Below are 16,495 nucleotides of genomic sequence, written 5' to 3'. Positions count from 1 at the left end.
CTCAGTTTCTTCTTCTGAAGAGGAAGATGAATCTGATTCTTCCTCGTTTAGTATAGACAGAAGTTTTTCCTTAGATTCTTCATCTACTTCAAGAAGATTGATCTTCTTCCTTTTTCATTTCTTTCTCGGACAATCAGGAGACTTGTGTCCATACTTTCCACAAGTCCAACACTTGTCTTCTTTGGATGTGTTGCGAGACGTTTTCTTACTTCTCTTTCTTTTAGAATATCCTTTCCCTTTTGAGGATCTTCCTTTAGGTGACGATTTTCCAGATTGTTCTTTCTTTGAAACCTTTCTTGCTGAAGGGGGTTTTAGACTTGGGAAACCAAAGTCTTGACAAAAACTTCCAAGTTATACTTGAAAATTTTTTTATCTTTCTTAAGCTGTTCTTTTAGCTTCAAATCAGTACATAGCTCCATTGCTACAAAATGAATCAAACTCGTAAGATCTCCATAAGTCATTTCTGAATATGGAATTTTACCTTCACATTGATCTCTTATTTTGGATCGAACCTTTTCTGCAAAATGGGGAGGTAATCCACTGAGGAATCTCTCTTTCCAATAATCATTGTTGCAGTCATCTCTTAGCATTACCTTTGTAATAAACATATCTTTATACCACGTGAAATCTGTCAATTTCTTGCAGTAAAGATTGTTTAATATTTCCAAACTTCTGTCTTTAAATAATCGTGTTTCCCCCACGAAATGTTTAGCAATGCTGTAAAGTAGAGTTGCAGTTGCATCCTCAACTACCTCTAAAGATGTAGTAGTTTGACCTCCTTCAGTCTTAACAACATTCTTGCTTGCAACAGCATCAAGAATCTCATTTTTATTTTGTTCTGTGAGATAATTGTCCCACAAATTTCTTAGAGTATCTGTAAAACCTGCAACTATCCTGTTAGCTGCTTGCTTATCGGTGGCACTCTTCCATTTATAGGTTGTGATGTTCATGCCCATCTCTTGTAGTTTATTATAGATTTGACTATCAGCCATACAATCTATATTCCATTCATTATACCTGTACCATCTGCAACACTCCGGGGATGCATATTGTTCTCTTCAAACTGGATATCAGGAAAAGAAGGTCTGGGATAAAAGTTTTTGGAGTGAGGAAGTCTATCCTTAATAGCTCCAACCTTCTCTCCCTGAGTAATCTTAATTCTCTTAAGTTGCTCATTAATCCTTTCTAGAATTTCTGGAGAGTTGTTGAAATCATTTGCTGGCTTAGAAAAATCCTCTGGGAAAATTATGGATTTTGAAGATAGGATTAGTATCTAAGTTGAAACCTGATTTGGAAGTGTTAGGTTGTGGAGCCTGATTAATATATATAACTGTTTACGCGGTTTAACCTATTTATTCTCTATTTATTCTCTGTAACCAAAAATACTCTAATTTATTAATATAAATATACCCCACCGCAGTGGAAGTTTACTCACGGGGTGTTACCACGAAATATTGGGTTTTCTCTTTCTCTCTCTAGATATCTCATCTCTTTCTCTTAAAAGTTGTTGTGTTCTTAATTCATCAAGTGTGTGTGCGTGAATTCGATCCTAACAACTGGTATCAGAGCTAAGAAGATTCAACACGATCACTGAAGATGGATAGTTCAAAGCTTGGAATCGAGAAGTTTGATGGATCCGATTTCAGTTTCTGGAAGATGCAGATCGAAGATTATCTTTACCAGAAAGATCTTCACGAACCATTAACCGGGATGAAGCCAGAATCCATGACGGAGGAGAAGTGGAAACTCAAGGATCGCCAGGCTCTAGGGTTGATCCGTTTGACTTTGTCAAGAAACGTGGCGTTCAACATCGTGCAGGAGAAGACTACGTCCGGTCTGTTGAAGGCACTGTCAAACATGTATGAAAAACCATCGGCAATGAACAAGGTATATTTGATGCGTAGATTGTTCAATTTACAGATGTCTGAGAATGGATCCGTTTCTGATCATATAAACGAGTTCAATATGATTGTGAGTCAACTCAATTCTGTGGATATTAATTTCGAAGGTGAAATTAAGGCGTTGATTTTGATGTCATCTCTGCCCGAGTCTTGGGATACTGTTGTTGCTGCGATTAGCAGTTCCCGTGGATCTGAGAAACTGAAGTTTGATGAAATTCGTGATGTTGTTCTTAGAGAAAGTATTCGCAAATGAGAAGTGGGAGATTCATCGGGCAGTGCTCTCAGCGTTGACCGAAGGGGGAGAAGTAAGACGAAAGGACAAAATCAACATGGTCGATCAAAATCAAAGAGTCGAGGAAAATCCCAGAACAGATCAAACGTGACTTGTTGAAACTGTGGAGAAAAAGGGCGCTTTCGGACGAACTGTACAAAGCCAAAGAAGAAACAAAATCAGAAATTTGGAGATGACAATGATTCTGTAAATTCAGCAGAGGACATTGGGTATGCTCTAATCCTTAGTGTGAACAGCCCAATTGAATCATGGATTTTGGATTCTGGTGCATCTCCATTCGTCTCCAAGCAAGGAGTTGTTCCAAAATTTCAAATCTGGAAATTTTGGAAAGGTATATCTTGCTGACAATAAAGCCTTAGAGATTGAAGGAAAGGGGGGTGTTTGCATAAAGACCACCTCGGGAAACCAGTGGACATTGGAGGATGTCAGATATATTCTTGGGATCAAGAAAAATCTGATCTTTGTTGGTCAGTTGGATAGCACGGGATATGCAGCAGAGTTTGGGAAAGGTTCGTGGAAGATTGTGAAAGGTGCTATGGTAGTAGCTCGTGGCACCAAATATGGAACCTTGTACACCACTTCAGGGTGTATTAACATGGCCGCTGCTGCTGAAGGTGCTTCCGGTTAATGTCTGTGGCACAACAGACTTGGACACATGAGTGCTAAAGGAATGAAGATGCTGGTTGCAAAAGGAGCATTAGAGGGTCTGAAGTCTGTTGATATGGGTCTTTGCGAGAGCTGTGTTATGGGCAAACAGAAAAGAGTAAGCTTCACAAAGACTCCTAGAGAGCCAAAGAAAGTGCGGTTGGAAATGGTCCATACAGATGTTTGGGGACCATCTCCAGTATCATCACTTGGAGGATCCAGATTCTATGTTACCTTCATTGATGATTTCAGCAGGAAGGTATGGGTTTACTTCTTGAAGCATAAGTCAGATGTGTTTGCAACTTTCAAGAAGTGGAAAGCTGAAGTTGAGAATCAGACCGGTTTGAAAGTCAAATGCCTAAGGTCTGACAATGGAGGAGAGTATGACAAATCAGAGTTCAAGGCATTCTGTGCAGCTGAGGGAATCAGATTGATGAGAACAGTTCCTGGTAAGGCAAGGCAGAATGGAATTGCTGAGAGGATGAACAGAACATTGAATGAGCGTGCAAGGAGTATGAGGATACACTGTGGGCTGCCCAAAACACTTTGGGCGGATGCTGTGAGCACAGCTGCATACTTGATCAACAGGGGACCATCAGTTCCTTTAGGGTTCAAGATTCCAGAGGAGGTGTGGACAGGAAAAGAACTCAAGTACTCACACTTGAGGACTTTTGGTTGCACTGCTTATGTTCATGTTGATCCAGAAAAGAGAGACAAGCTTGATGCCAAGACTGTGAAGTGCTACTTCATAGGCTATGGTTCTTATTTGTTTGGTTACAGGTTTTGGAATGATAAGAACAGAAAGATCCTGAGCCATTGTGACGTGACATTTGATGAGTCTGTCCTGTACAAGGACAGAGAGCAGAAGCTTCTAGAGATTACAAAGCAAGTGGGAGTTGAGGTTGAGTTGGAGAAGAGTAACCCCAGAGATGTCCAAGCAGATACTCAACCAAAATATACTGAAGAATCTGAAGTGGAGCAAGTTACACCTGAGCAGGTGTTAAGGAGATCATCCTGAACCATGAGGGCACCAGATATGTATTCACCTTCATTACACTATGTATTGCTGACTGATGAGGGGGAACCAGAGTCTTTTGATGAGGCCCTACAGGTGGAGGATTCGATCAAGTGGGAGCAAGCCATGGATGATGAGATGAGGTCACTTGAGAATAACGACACATGGGTGTTGACTGAGTTACCTGCAGGGAAGAGAGCTTTGCTGTACAAGTGGGTGTTCAAAATCAAGACTGAACCAGATGGCAAAAGAAGGTTCAAGGCTCGTTTAGTGGTTAAAGGATATTCACAAAGGAAAGGTATTCATTATGCTGAAATATTTCTCCTGTTGTGAAGTTAACCTCTATTCGAATTTTGTTGAGTATTGTTGCATCAGAGAATTTGCATCTAGAGCAAATGGATGTAAAAACAGCGTTTTTACATGGAGATCTTGACAAAGAGATCTATATGCAGCAACCGGAAGGATTTGTGGTTCCAGGCAAGGAACACATGGTGTGCAAGCTCACCATGAGCTTGTATGGACTAAAGCAAGCACCAAGGCAGTGGTACAAGTAGTTTGACTCCTTCATGACCAAGAGTGGATTCTGCAAAGCTGAAAAGGATCCTTGTTGTTACTTCAAGAAATACACTGATTCATATGTCTTTCTACTCTCTTGTATGTGGATGATATGTTGATTGCAGGATCAACTATTAGGGAGATTAACAATCCGAAGACAAGATTGTCTGCAGCGTTTGAGATGAAAGATTTGGGTCCAGCGAAGCAGATTTTGGTGATGAAGATTTCTCGGGATAGATCTGCTGGCACTTTAGATCTATCTCAGGAGTTTTACTTTGAGAAGGTGCTGAGAAGATTCAGGGTTAATGATGCTAAACCCAGGACCTCTCCATTGGAAAATCACTTTAAATTGTCAAAGAAGCANTCACCCAAGAGTGCCGAGGAGCGTGATCATATGGCACTTGTTCCATATGCTTCAGCAGTTGGTAGTTTGATGTATGTTATGGTCTGCACTAGACCTGATATAGCACATGCAGTGGGAGTTGTTAGCAGGTACATGGCAAACCTTGGGAAAGAGCATTGGGAAGCTCTGAAGTGGCTTCTGAGATATCTGAGAGGTACATCCAGTACTTCACTTTGTTTTGGCAAAGGCAATGTGACTCTACAGGGTTTTGTGGATGCTGATCTTGGTGGGGATGTTGACTCGAGCAAGAGTACATCCGGGTAGATTTACACCATAGGTGGAACAGCAGTGAGTTGGATGTCCAGGCTTTAGAAGTGTGTTTCTCTTTCATCTACTGAAGCTGAGTATGTGGCAATAGCTGAAGCTGGGAAAGAGATGATATGGCTGGCAGATTATCTGGAGGAACTGGGCAAGAAGCAGAGCGAGAAGATTCTTTACTCAGATAGCCAAAGTGCCATACAGTTGGTTAAAAATCCAGTCTATCATTCGAAGACAAAGTACATCAGAAGGTGATACCATTTCACTCGCAGGGCAGTGGAGGATGGTGATATGTGCTTGGAGAAGATAGAGGGTGCAAAGAACCCGGCAGACATGTTGACGAAATGTGTTGATGTTGGGAAACTGGGGTTATGCAAAACCTCGGTTGGTCTTCTGTAGTTGTTGCTACAGATGTTGCGGCGCAGTAAAGATGTTGATAATGAAGAGATTTTTTTTTTGAGAACTGTAATTTTTGGATGACTGAATCAGTCTCCAAGTGGGAGAATTGTTAGGTTGTGGAGCCTGATTCTCTGTAACCAAAAATACTCTGATTTATTAATATAAATATTCTCTATTTATTCTTTGTACCCAAAAATACTCTGATTTATTAATATAAATATACCCCACCGCCGTGGAAGTTTACTCACGGGGTGTTACCACGAAATATTGGGTTTTCTCTTTCTCTCTCTAGATATCTCATCTCTTTCTCTTAAAAGTTGTTGTGTTCTTAATTCATCAAGTGTGTGTGAGTGAATTCGATCCTAACAGGAAGAACTGGGTTTGTTATCGATCTGGCTGGTACCACTATAATTATATTTTGAATCCTCAATTTGTTTGGAAACAACATGAAGAACCTGATTAGTATAATTATTTTGTTCAAAAACTTTGTTTATTTCTTCAATAGTCACAAAGCTATTTTCCTTATGTTCTGAAGGTTTTTTGAAAGGCGCTGCTTTCAAAACATCCTTTCTATAAGGGATGTTTATACCTTCAAGAGGAGGAGTAACACTTTCGACAACCTTGTCTCTGGTATGCCATCTGTTTACCAAAACCTGAAGCGATGAATTGGATTCACCGATTTGGCCTGTGATTTCAAACCATTTGAAGAATTCATATTCTGTTTTGAATCTCTTCATATCCTTAAACCATTTGTCGTTGAACAAGACTCTCTGATCTCTTGTGTATGTATCTATATACCAAGCTTTCTTTAAAGCATGCTTAGGGCTCATTCACCACTTATTAATCTTTTTTATGTCAAGAGTAAATTTGTCGACTGACTTAATAACCCCTTTAGAATCAATTTTCTTATGAGGAGGAGCTTTAATTTCACTAGGAGTAGGACTTCCTGCAAAAGAAGAATCATAATAAACCTTGGGGATGGTTTGGGCGAAATCTACCCCGCGGAATTTACCCTGTTGTTCTGAAACCTCAATGGTTTCATACAACTCTTCTTCTCCCTCCTGGGTCTTTGAAGTAGAAGGCTAGCCATAGACATTCTTCTACTGGAAGACTCTTGGCCGAAAGAATTGGATCTAAGAAACTTAAGGTTAACAGATCTATCTGCAAATTGAAGAATACTTTCTAGGGAAGACCTAGAAGGCTGAACCGGAAGAGGTTCAGTGATAGATTCAAATTTCCAACATTCATCGGAAAGAATCTCATTCCACTTTAACATTCTGGGCACAAAAGTAGTGTTATGCTCTTGGTTAGATTCCATAAGCCTAGTAACACCTTTGGGACTAGAGTTAATTGCCTTAGGGGCAATAGTGGTTTTCATTAGCTTGTAATATACCCGATATATTACAGCTAAATCTCTGGTTCCTAATTTGCTATTCATATTCTTGGTTTTGACATTAAGTGTCAAGGTATCAAGAATATTAGGCTCTTCTATCTCTACAGAGAAATTGGGATAACAATTGAAGTACCCCTAAGCTAGATTACATTCTAAGATTCCTAACAACGAATCATCAATATTGAGAAGTCTAGCATCTCTAAGCATTAAACAAATAGGAATATTTAAGCCTTTACGCAAAAGAGGTTTAACTGCTACCTGTACAAGACCAATATCAAGAAATTTAAATTCTTTCCTACATCTGTCTATGTCAGCAGCAATTAACAAAAAGAGTTATTGAATTGCAGAGGTTGATTCACAAGTTTTTATATTAAAACTTTTAAACAAACTAAAATTACCTATTTGGTAAATCTTATTAATCGGTTCTTTAGGAATGTACCAATTTTGTAAACGCAAATCTTCTTTAGATATAGAACAATTAACAGAGTTAACAATATTGTTGCTATTCATGAGAACAAACAGTTGTCTTTAGGCATGAAAGAACGTCAAGGATAAATTAAGCAATAAGAATAATTTTAACAAAGATTATCAAACTTATGAAAATTTAACTATGATTATTGTAAATCTAAAGAAATTAAAGCAGTGATTATCTAGATTATATAAAGGTTAACAATGATTTAACAATTAAATTGGCCTTGGACGTTACTCAACTTATATCACGCATGTTGGATATTACAAGTCTTTGGCAAGTCATATTGTAGGACGGATCACCAAAAGATCGGCTGTCTGCCCCCATGGGTCTTACTGGACTTACAATGATCTAGTTTCAGGTTAACCAAGTCCTTAAGCCGGAGATTAATCGGCACACTCAGACTTATGCAGAGACAAAATATCAACATGATAATAAGGAAACCATGGCCTTTAACTTGCTTTAATCGAAGTTAACTAAAATATTATACAGGATAATAATAGAGCTATAAACTCTTAAGATTACTATAATCAAAGATAATAGAACATAAGCTGGATAATTACTAAGTTAAGATTATTTTATTATCTTAATAATCACATGATTTCTAACAGCCTAGAAAGCCTAAGGATTTAGCTACTCATGCTAACAACTAACGCCATTAACATGGCTCTGATACCATTTATAACTTACAAAATTAGAAAACTTTATTCCGTATATTGCATAATGTTTATAGAGAGAGAGAGCATTCAAGAAAAATTTAGTGTTCGAAAACATTCTGATGCCTTCAATGGGAAAATACAAAGTCTTATATAGACTTTAAAAGATAAAAGGAATCTCAAAGCCCTTCTTTCGATTGGTTGTAGAAGATTGCTTTATCCGTTCCTTATCTTTGCTTTTGGGAAAGCATTAGCTTTTACAGCTGTCTTTTACTTTGCAGCTGTCAGTTGTTACTTTTTGAAAAGCATCTTTGACTTTAGGGACCTTTTGCTTTGTCGATCACTACTGATTAAGCTTTAGCCAATCATGTCGGCCATGCCTGTCGGTTATCCGAGTCCATCTGATTAATATGATAAAGATTCCGTCTCTTTGAGACTCCTTTATCTCTTTCTAGATAATTCTAATCATTAATGATCTCTATCTGAAAGACTAATTATTCCGATTTTAATATCTCAATTAGAAATTAATCAAATGGATTTAGATAGGATCTTGCCAAGTCTTTAGGTGTTAACATCTCGCCATTATCATCACTTTGTGATGAAGCTTCGTCATGAAGTCTTTTAATGGCTTCTTCATCTGGATCATCCTCCAATTTAGACAAGGCCTTTTCTAACCTTTTCTTCAATTCACTCTTAGAGGGTGAAGGACGTGATGAAACGGAACCAGACCACCTTGATCCATATGTTGAAAGATGAGAGATTGGTTCAACATCATCCAACACAATACCCAACGTCAGAGGAGCTTAGTATTAGAAAGATCAAGTTCAAAGCATTTGCCTTGGGTGGTCATCAGATTGCTCGCCGTGTTTGGAAAGATTATTATGCTAAGGTGGATGTTGTTGTATACTTGGTGGATTCCTATGACAAAGAAATGTTTGCTGAGACTAAGAATGAGCTGGATGCTCTCCTCTCTGACAAGTCGTTGGCCACTGTGCCATTTCTTATATTGGGTAACAAGATAGACATTACTTATGCTGCCTCCGAAGACAAATAGTGTTACCATTTGGGGCTAACAGGCGTCACCACTGGCAAGGGGAAGGTAAACCTGGCAGAATCCAATGTCCGTCCACTTGAGGTGTTCATGTGCAGCATAGTCCGCAAAATGGGTTATGGGGAAGTCTTCAGGTGGATGTCTCAGTACATCAAGTAATCAAGTCTAGGGAGAGTGGGATATGTTGCTGTTTTAAGTCTTGTTTTTGTACTGGATAAGTTGAAGATATCTGTTTATCTCTATGGGTTAAAATAGTTTCTATTTTTCCCAGGTTTTCAGTGAAACAGCTAAAAACAATGTTCTATTATAATGCAAATTGAAGAATACTTTCTAGGGAAGACCTAGAAGGCTGAACCGGAAGAGGTTCGGTGATAGATTTAAATTTCCAACTTTCATCGCAAAGAATCTAATTCCACTTTAACATTCTGGGCACAAAAGTAGTGCTATGCTCTTGGTTAGATTCCATAAGCATAGTAACACCTTTGGAACTAGAGTTCATTGCCTTTGGGGCAATAGTGGTTTTCATTAGCTTGTAATATACCCGATATATTATAGCTAAATCTCTGGTTCCTAATTTGCTATTCATATTCTTGGTTTGACATTAAGTGTCAAGGTATCAAGAATATTAGAGTCTTCTATCTCTACAGAGAAATTGGGATAGCAATTGAAGTACCCCTAAGCTAGATTACTTTCTAAGATTGCTAACAACGAATCATCAATATTGAGAAGTCTAGCATCTCTAAGCATTAAACAAATAGGAATATTAAAGCCTTTACGCAAAAGAGGTTTAACTGCTACCTGTACAAGACCAATATCAAGAAATTTAAATTCTTTCCTACATATGTCTATGTCAGCAGCAATTAACAAAAAGAGTTATTAAATTGCAGAGGTTGATTCACAAGTTTTTATATTAAAACTTTTAAACAAACTAAAATTACCTATTTGGTTAATCTTATTAATCGGTTCTTTAGGAATGTACCAATTTTGTAAACGCAAATCTTCTTTAGATATAGAACAATTAACAGAGTTAACAATATTGTTGCTATTCATGAGAACAAACAATTGTCTTTAGGCATGAAAGAACGTCAAGGATAAATTAAGCAATAAGAATAATTTTAACAAAGATTATGAAACTTATGAAAATTTAACTATGATTATTGTAAATCTAAAGAAATTAAAGCAGTGATTATCTAGATAATATAAAGGTTAACAATGATTTAACAATTAAATTGGCCTTGGACGTTACTCAACTTATATCACGCATGTTGGATATTTCAAGTCTTTGGCAAGTCATATTGTAGGACGGATCACCAAAAGATCGGCTGTCTGCCCCCATGGGTCTTATGGACTTACAATGATCTAGTTTCAGGTTAACCAAGTCCTTAAGCCGGAGATTAATCGGCACACTCAGACTTATGCAGAGACAAAAGCTCAACATGATAATAAGGAAACCATGGCCTTTAACTTGCTTTAATCGAAGTTAACTAAAATATTATACAGGATAATAATAGAGCTATAAACTCTTAAGATTACTATAATCAAAGATAATAGAACATAAGCTGGATAATTACTAAGTTAAGATTATTTTATTATCTTAATAATCACATGATTTCTAACAGCCTAGAAAGCCTAAGGATTTAGCTACTCATGCTAACAACTAAGGCCATTAACATGGCTCTGATACCATTTATAACTTACAAAATTAGAAAACTTTATTCCGTATATTGCATAATGTTTATAGAGAGAGAGAGCATTCAAGAAAAATTTAGTGTTCGAAAATTTTCTGATCCCTTCAATGGGAAAATACAAAGTCTTATATAGACTTTAAAAGATAAAAGGAATCTCAAAGCCCTTCTTTTGATTGGTTGTAGAAGATTGCTTTATCCGTTCCTTATCTTTGCTTTTGGGAAAGCATTTGCTTTTACAGCTGTCTTTTACTTTGCAGCTGTCAGTTATTACTTTTTGAAAAGCATCTTTGACTTTAGGGACCTTTTGCTTTGTCGATCACTACTGATAAAGCTTTAGCCAATCATGTCGGCCATGCCTGTCGGTTATCCGAGTCCATCTGATTAATATGATAAAGATTCCGTCTCTTTGAGACTCCTTTATCTCTTTCGAGATAATTCTAATCATTAATTATCTCTATCTAAAAGACTAATTATTCCGATTTTAATATCTCAATTAGACATTAATAAAATGGATTTAGATAGGATCTTGCCAAGTCTTTAGGTTTTAACATCTCGCCATTATCATCACTTTGTGATGAAGCTTCGTCATGAAGTCTTTTAATGGCTTCTTCATCTGGATCATCCTCCAATTCAGACAAGGCCTTTTCTAACCTTTTCTTCAATTCACTCTTAGAGGGTGAAGGACGTGATGAAACGGAACCAGACCACCTTGATCCATATGTTGAAAGATGAGATATTGGTTCAACATCATCCAACACAATACCCAACGTCAGAGGAGCTTAGTATAAGAAAGATCAAGTTCAAAGCATTTGCTTGGGTGGTCATCAAATTGCTCGCCGTGTTTGGAAAGATTATTATGCTAAGGTTGATGCTGTTATATACTTGGTGGATTCCTATGACAAAGAAATGTTTGCTTAGTCTAAGAAAGAGCTGGATGCTCTCCTCTCTGACAAGTCGTTGGCCACTGTGCCATTTCTTATATTGGGAAACAAGATAGACATTATTTATGCTGCCTCTGAAGACGAAATGTGTTACCATTTGGGGCTAACAGGCGTCACCACTGGCAAGGGGAAGGTAAACCTGGCAGAATCCAATGTCCGTCCACTTGAGGTGTTCATGTGCAGCATAGTCCGCAAAATGGGTTATGGGGAAGTCTTCAGGTGGATGTCTCAGTACATCAAGTAATCAAGTCTAGGGAGAGTGGGATATGTTGCTGTTTTAAGTCTTGTTTTTGTACTGGATAAGTTGAAGATATCTGTTTATCTCTATGGGTTAAAATAGTTTCTATTTTTCCCAGGTTTTTAGTGAAACAGCTAAAAACAATGTTCTATTATAATGCAAATTGAAGAATACTTTCTAGGGAAGACCTAGAAGGCTGAACCGGAAGAGGTTCGGTGATAGATTTAAATTTCCAACTTTCATCGCAAAGAATCTCATTCCACTTTAACATTCTGGGTACAAAAGTAGTGCTATGCTCTTGGTTAGATTCCATAAGCATAGTAACACCTTTGGAACTAGAGTTAATTGCCTTTGGGGCACTAGTGGTTTTCATTAGCTTGTAATATACCCGATATATTACAACTAAATCTCTGGTTCCTAAATTTCTATTCATATTCTTGGTTTTGACATTAAATGTCAAGGTATCAAGAATATTAGGGTCTTCTATCTCTACAGAGAAATTAGGATAACAATTGAAGTAAACTGGCCCCTGAGCTAGATTACTTTCTAAGATTCCTAACAACGAATCATCAACATTGAGAAGTCTAGCATCTCTAAGCATTAAACAAATAGGAATATTTAAGCCTTTACAGAAAAGAGGTTTAACTGCTATATGTACAAGACCAATATGAAGAAATTTAAATTCTTTCCTATATCTGTCTATGCCAGCAGCAATTAACAATTTAATAGTCTCTAAAGAGTTATTATTGCAGAGGTTGATTCACAGATTTTTATATTAAAACTTTTAAGCAAACTATTCATTGACCAAGAAGTGTACCTACAATGAAGACCCTAAGCTAAAAACACAGTGGATCTTTTATGCATAAGGTATGAGGCATAAGACATAGCACATGATCATTTAAAATGATCATGTATATTAAGCAATGCCCAGGACATGGTGAGGGTCCATGGGACAATAAGTATATATTCTAAATAGGACATCAATAATAGTTTGATAGTAAATTAAAACCAACCCATGTGCAAGCACATGTGCAAGACATATGAAGAAGTGGCCAAAGGAGGGGACCACCCTAACCGAATTTTGGTTAGGGTAGTTAGGGGGAAAAACGTGCACAAGGGACGACTCCATGTGGGGCTTAACTTCCTAACATATTTTAGACTCTAACCTACTACCCTAAATATATAACTAACCTAGGACCAAACGAAACAAACTAATTAGTGCACCCGACAACCTAAGACTTAACCGAGTGACACTAACCTAGTAACTACTTAAAGAGACAACCTAGTACCTAATCTAGGATGGTCCAAAAGGTTGGTTATTGTCCTAAAAACATAGGGATGCTTTAGTAATTACCCTAGGATACTTAATTAATTTATTTATCAACTTAAATAATTAATTTAAAGGGGAAAAACCGAAATCACAAAACAATTTCCACATTTCTGTAAAGACAAGAAAGGGACATCCTAGTATCTAACATAGGATGGTCCAAAGAGTTAGTTAAGGTACTAACTACTTAAGGGTACTTTATGAATTATCTTAGGTCACCTAATTAATTAAATTATCCATTTAATTAATTTATTTAAATGGTTAAAATGAAATCCTTTCACTAACCTAGTATAATTCAGATACATCCTAGTACTTAACCTAGGATGGTCCTAAAGAGTTGATTATAGTCCCAATGACTGAGGGGTACTTTAACATACCCTAGATACCTAAATTAATTAAATTAAGGATTTAATTAATTAATTAATATAAAGTCAAAATGTTGACCGAAACCATAGTCAACACCAATTCCCAGATTTGACTAAGTGTTATGTTCTCCTATGTTTAGTCAACTTAGGAGGGGCGTTTTGGTAATTGGTTATTTATTAAATTACCTTATTAAACCTAAGTTTTATAATTAAATATCAATTTCTAAACCTATAATTCACAATCAAAACAATTGGAATGAAAACGCAAGAAAGAGGCAATGACGAAGAACGCTAAAATGAAAAAAGGGCATAGATGTTCTTAGGCAAGGTATCTTCAAGGTTTCGTTCAAGGTGGTATTCGTAGATTAAGTTCTACTCAAGGTATGGGTTTCTTTCCTGGATTTGTTTAGCCAAGATAACTTTCTTTCCAATGATTCAAAGATCTTGAAAATTAGGGTTGTTCCCGTTCTCGTCGAACTCCTTGTCCCTAGTATCCTTTTCGATTTCAATGTTTAATAGGTTAGAGATCATGTTGTTGGTATGTGGTGCTGGCTGATTTTATCTGTAATGTTCTTTAATGATGAATGTTGCATGAACCTATGAACTTAATATCGTATGAAGCTAATGTTTACAACGTGAATTAAGAATTGATCATATGTTGGTTACGTCCGTAATGTCAAATGTTGATGTGTGTGTGACGGATGTTGAGTTGTTGTTTTGTAGCGTTATGAGGATGCTAAAGTCATCAAATGATAATATGATGCTGTCCAATATGTCTTAAAAACGTTATCCTAAAGTCATGAACTAAGATTGATTAAATAGGATCTCTATGAAATCACATCTTGAATGAATTGGCTATCTGGTTCCAATAATATTGGCTAATACTATTTGGTCAAAACGAATGCATGTTAATGGATAAGGGCTTATGTAAATGATTTAAAGATTGGCTAAGGCTTCATACATATTCAATTTAAATATGAGCATCCGTAAAACTGGCTTATGCCAATAAAAATGGCTTACTGCTTTAACATCCCAAATCTTGAGACAATACTAATCATATCTCAATTCTTGTGCAGTAAGAGTATCAAGTATATTATAAGCACTTCTAAAGTAACACAATGAATCCATAACCAAAGGCATGCCATTCATTGGGACAACTCCCAACATGCTCTACAAGAATGTACTATGAACATGTGTAACTCATTGGAAGAAGTGCTCATCGTCCATAAACGATAAAATGAAGATACTACACTAAAGTAAAGAAGTAACGAGTTATAACATAATTAAAAGGGTCTAAATTAAGTAAGTGACCAGAATGGGGTGTTAAAGAAAGTGAGAAAAGTCTTACTCACACCTAAGTATTTATATGTTAAAAGTATACACATGAATGAAGGTGTTAGAATGTGTAAGACTAGTCTCATTAACACCTAAGGATGATATGTAAGGAAAATTCACATTCATCAATGTAAAGTAAGGATGATATGTAAGTATAATTCACATTTCATCAATGTAAAGTAAGGATGACAAGTCATCAAAATAGTAAGTAAATCTCAATCTAGAAGCAAGTTTCCATAATGCTTGAGTCAACTCTAAAAGATAAAAAAGATAATGAAAGTGAGCATAGCACCGATAGACTAGTTATGAGCATGTGCTTTCATGTGTAAGTCTCATGCGACGAGTCTACCACCGAGGTGGATAAGTAGTCTCATTAAGTCCCTAGTATTCGAACTATGTCTAGCCAACATAGGAACTAGCCAGTGGTTTCCACCTAAGAGAGGTAGGCATGTACGGTTTCACCTTGGCCGGTGATTCCACCCCTTTTCGGTATGGGGCAGACACAGAATTTCATGTTTAGCTCACATGATCTATGTCGGTTAATGCTAACGATATGTTCTTGGTTCACTATAGCTGCGAGCCACTCCTTTTCGGTGTGGAGTGAACACTTGAGATGGATCTGCCTTAGCTGGGGATCACCCCTTCCATGTGTGGGGGGGGGGGGCATACACGGGATTCCATGAGTAGCTCACATGGTCTAAGATTCATTTTAACTGGTGAATCACCTCTTTTCACTGTGGGGGAGACACTACATTTCATGTTAAGCTCGCATGATCTTATTCCTAATGATGTCTCTATGAAAGTGAGAATGATGATGATGATGGAACGTATGTTCAAAGTGTGAAATTATGAAGAGCTTAAGAATGTCATGTGCCAATATCACGCTGATGAAGTTTCAGCAAAATAATGGGCACAACCAAATAAGATTGGCTTATAATGACTTCTTATATGATTCCAACAAAGGGAAGTAGAAAGCAATGTTAATTAAATACCTCATAACTTCCTTAAGTAAAAGTAATGAAATAAATGGCATGGCCAATATAGAATGGCTTATGAAATGTAATGAATATATAGTGTAAAGAATGACTCACTATAAGGAAGGGAAATCATTCCTAAGTCCTTGGATTACTTACGTCTATTCATTAAGGGATGGGACTACAATGAATCATTGCACTTGTAAGTAAAACATAGGACTAAAGGAATTATTAAACTACACAACAACAACAAGAAAAAGACTGAATATAAAACTAAGTATGGAGGACAAAGCTCTTAGGTTAGGGGGACTTAAAATTTCAAATCTTCCCCCGAGGGGTTCTAAAATTATGTTTATGATACTAATGTCTTGCAATCATATATTAAATGAGCTGTGTGTTTTGAATGCATTAAAATACATCATATTCATATCACAATTCACAAATAACGAATTAGGAAAGTCTAATAACTAGACTTTCTAGAAATGACATGTTGTTTAGGAAGAGCTTTCATTGATCATGCATAGCTTTATGTGTATGTGTGCATACACCCATACTTAGTACAAGCGGTGTGCTACCCCCCCCCCCCCCCC

The 16,495-nt window shown here is 37.0% G+C and overlaps 2 pseudogenes; both read left to right on the top strand.

Annotated features, from left to right (window-relative positions):
• The first annotated feature begins 8,717 nt into the window (after window positions 1-8,717).
• On the top strand, window positions 8,718-9,346 carry LOC107030581 (annotated as a pseudogene).
• Window positions 9,347-11,413: 2,067 nt separating this feature from the next.
• Window positions 11,414-11,990, top strand: LOC107030102 (annotated as a pseudogene).
• Window positions 11,991-16,495: the final 4,505 nt, after the last annotated feature.

Source organism: Solanum pennellii, chromosome 9 (assembly GCF_001406875.1).
Source record: "Solanum pennellii chromosome 9, SPENNV200".
In the NCBI taxonomy this organism is placed as follows: domain Eukaryota; kingdom Viridiplantae; phylum Streptophyta; class Magnoliopsida; order Solanales; family Solanaceae; genus Solanum; species Solanum pennellii.
The sequence above is the reverse complement of the archived record's forward strand: the minus strand, read 5'-3'. Positions and strand labels throughout refer to the sequence as shown.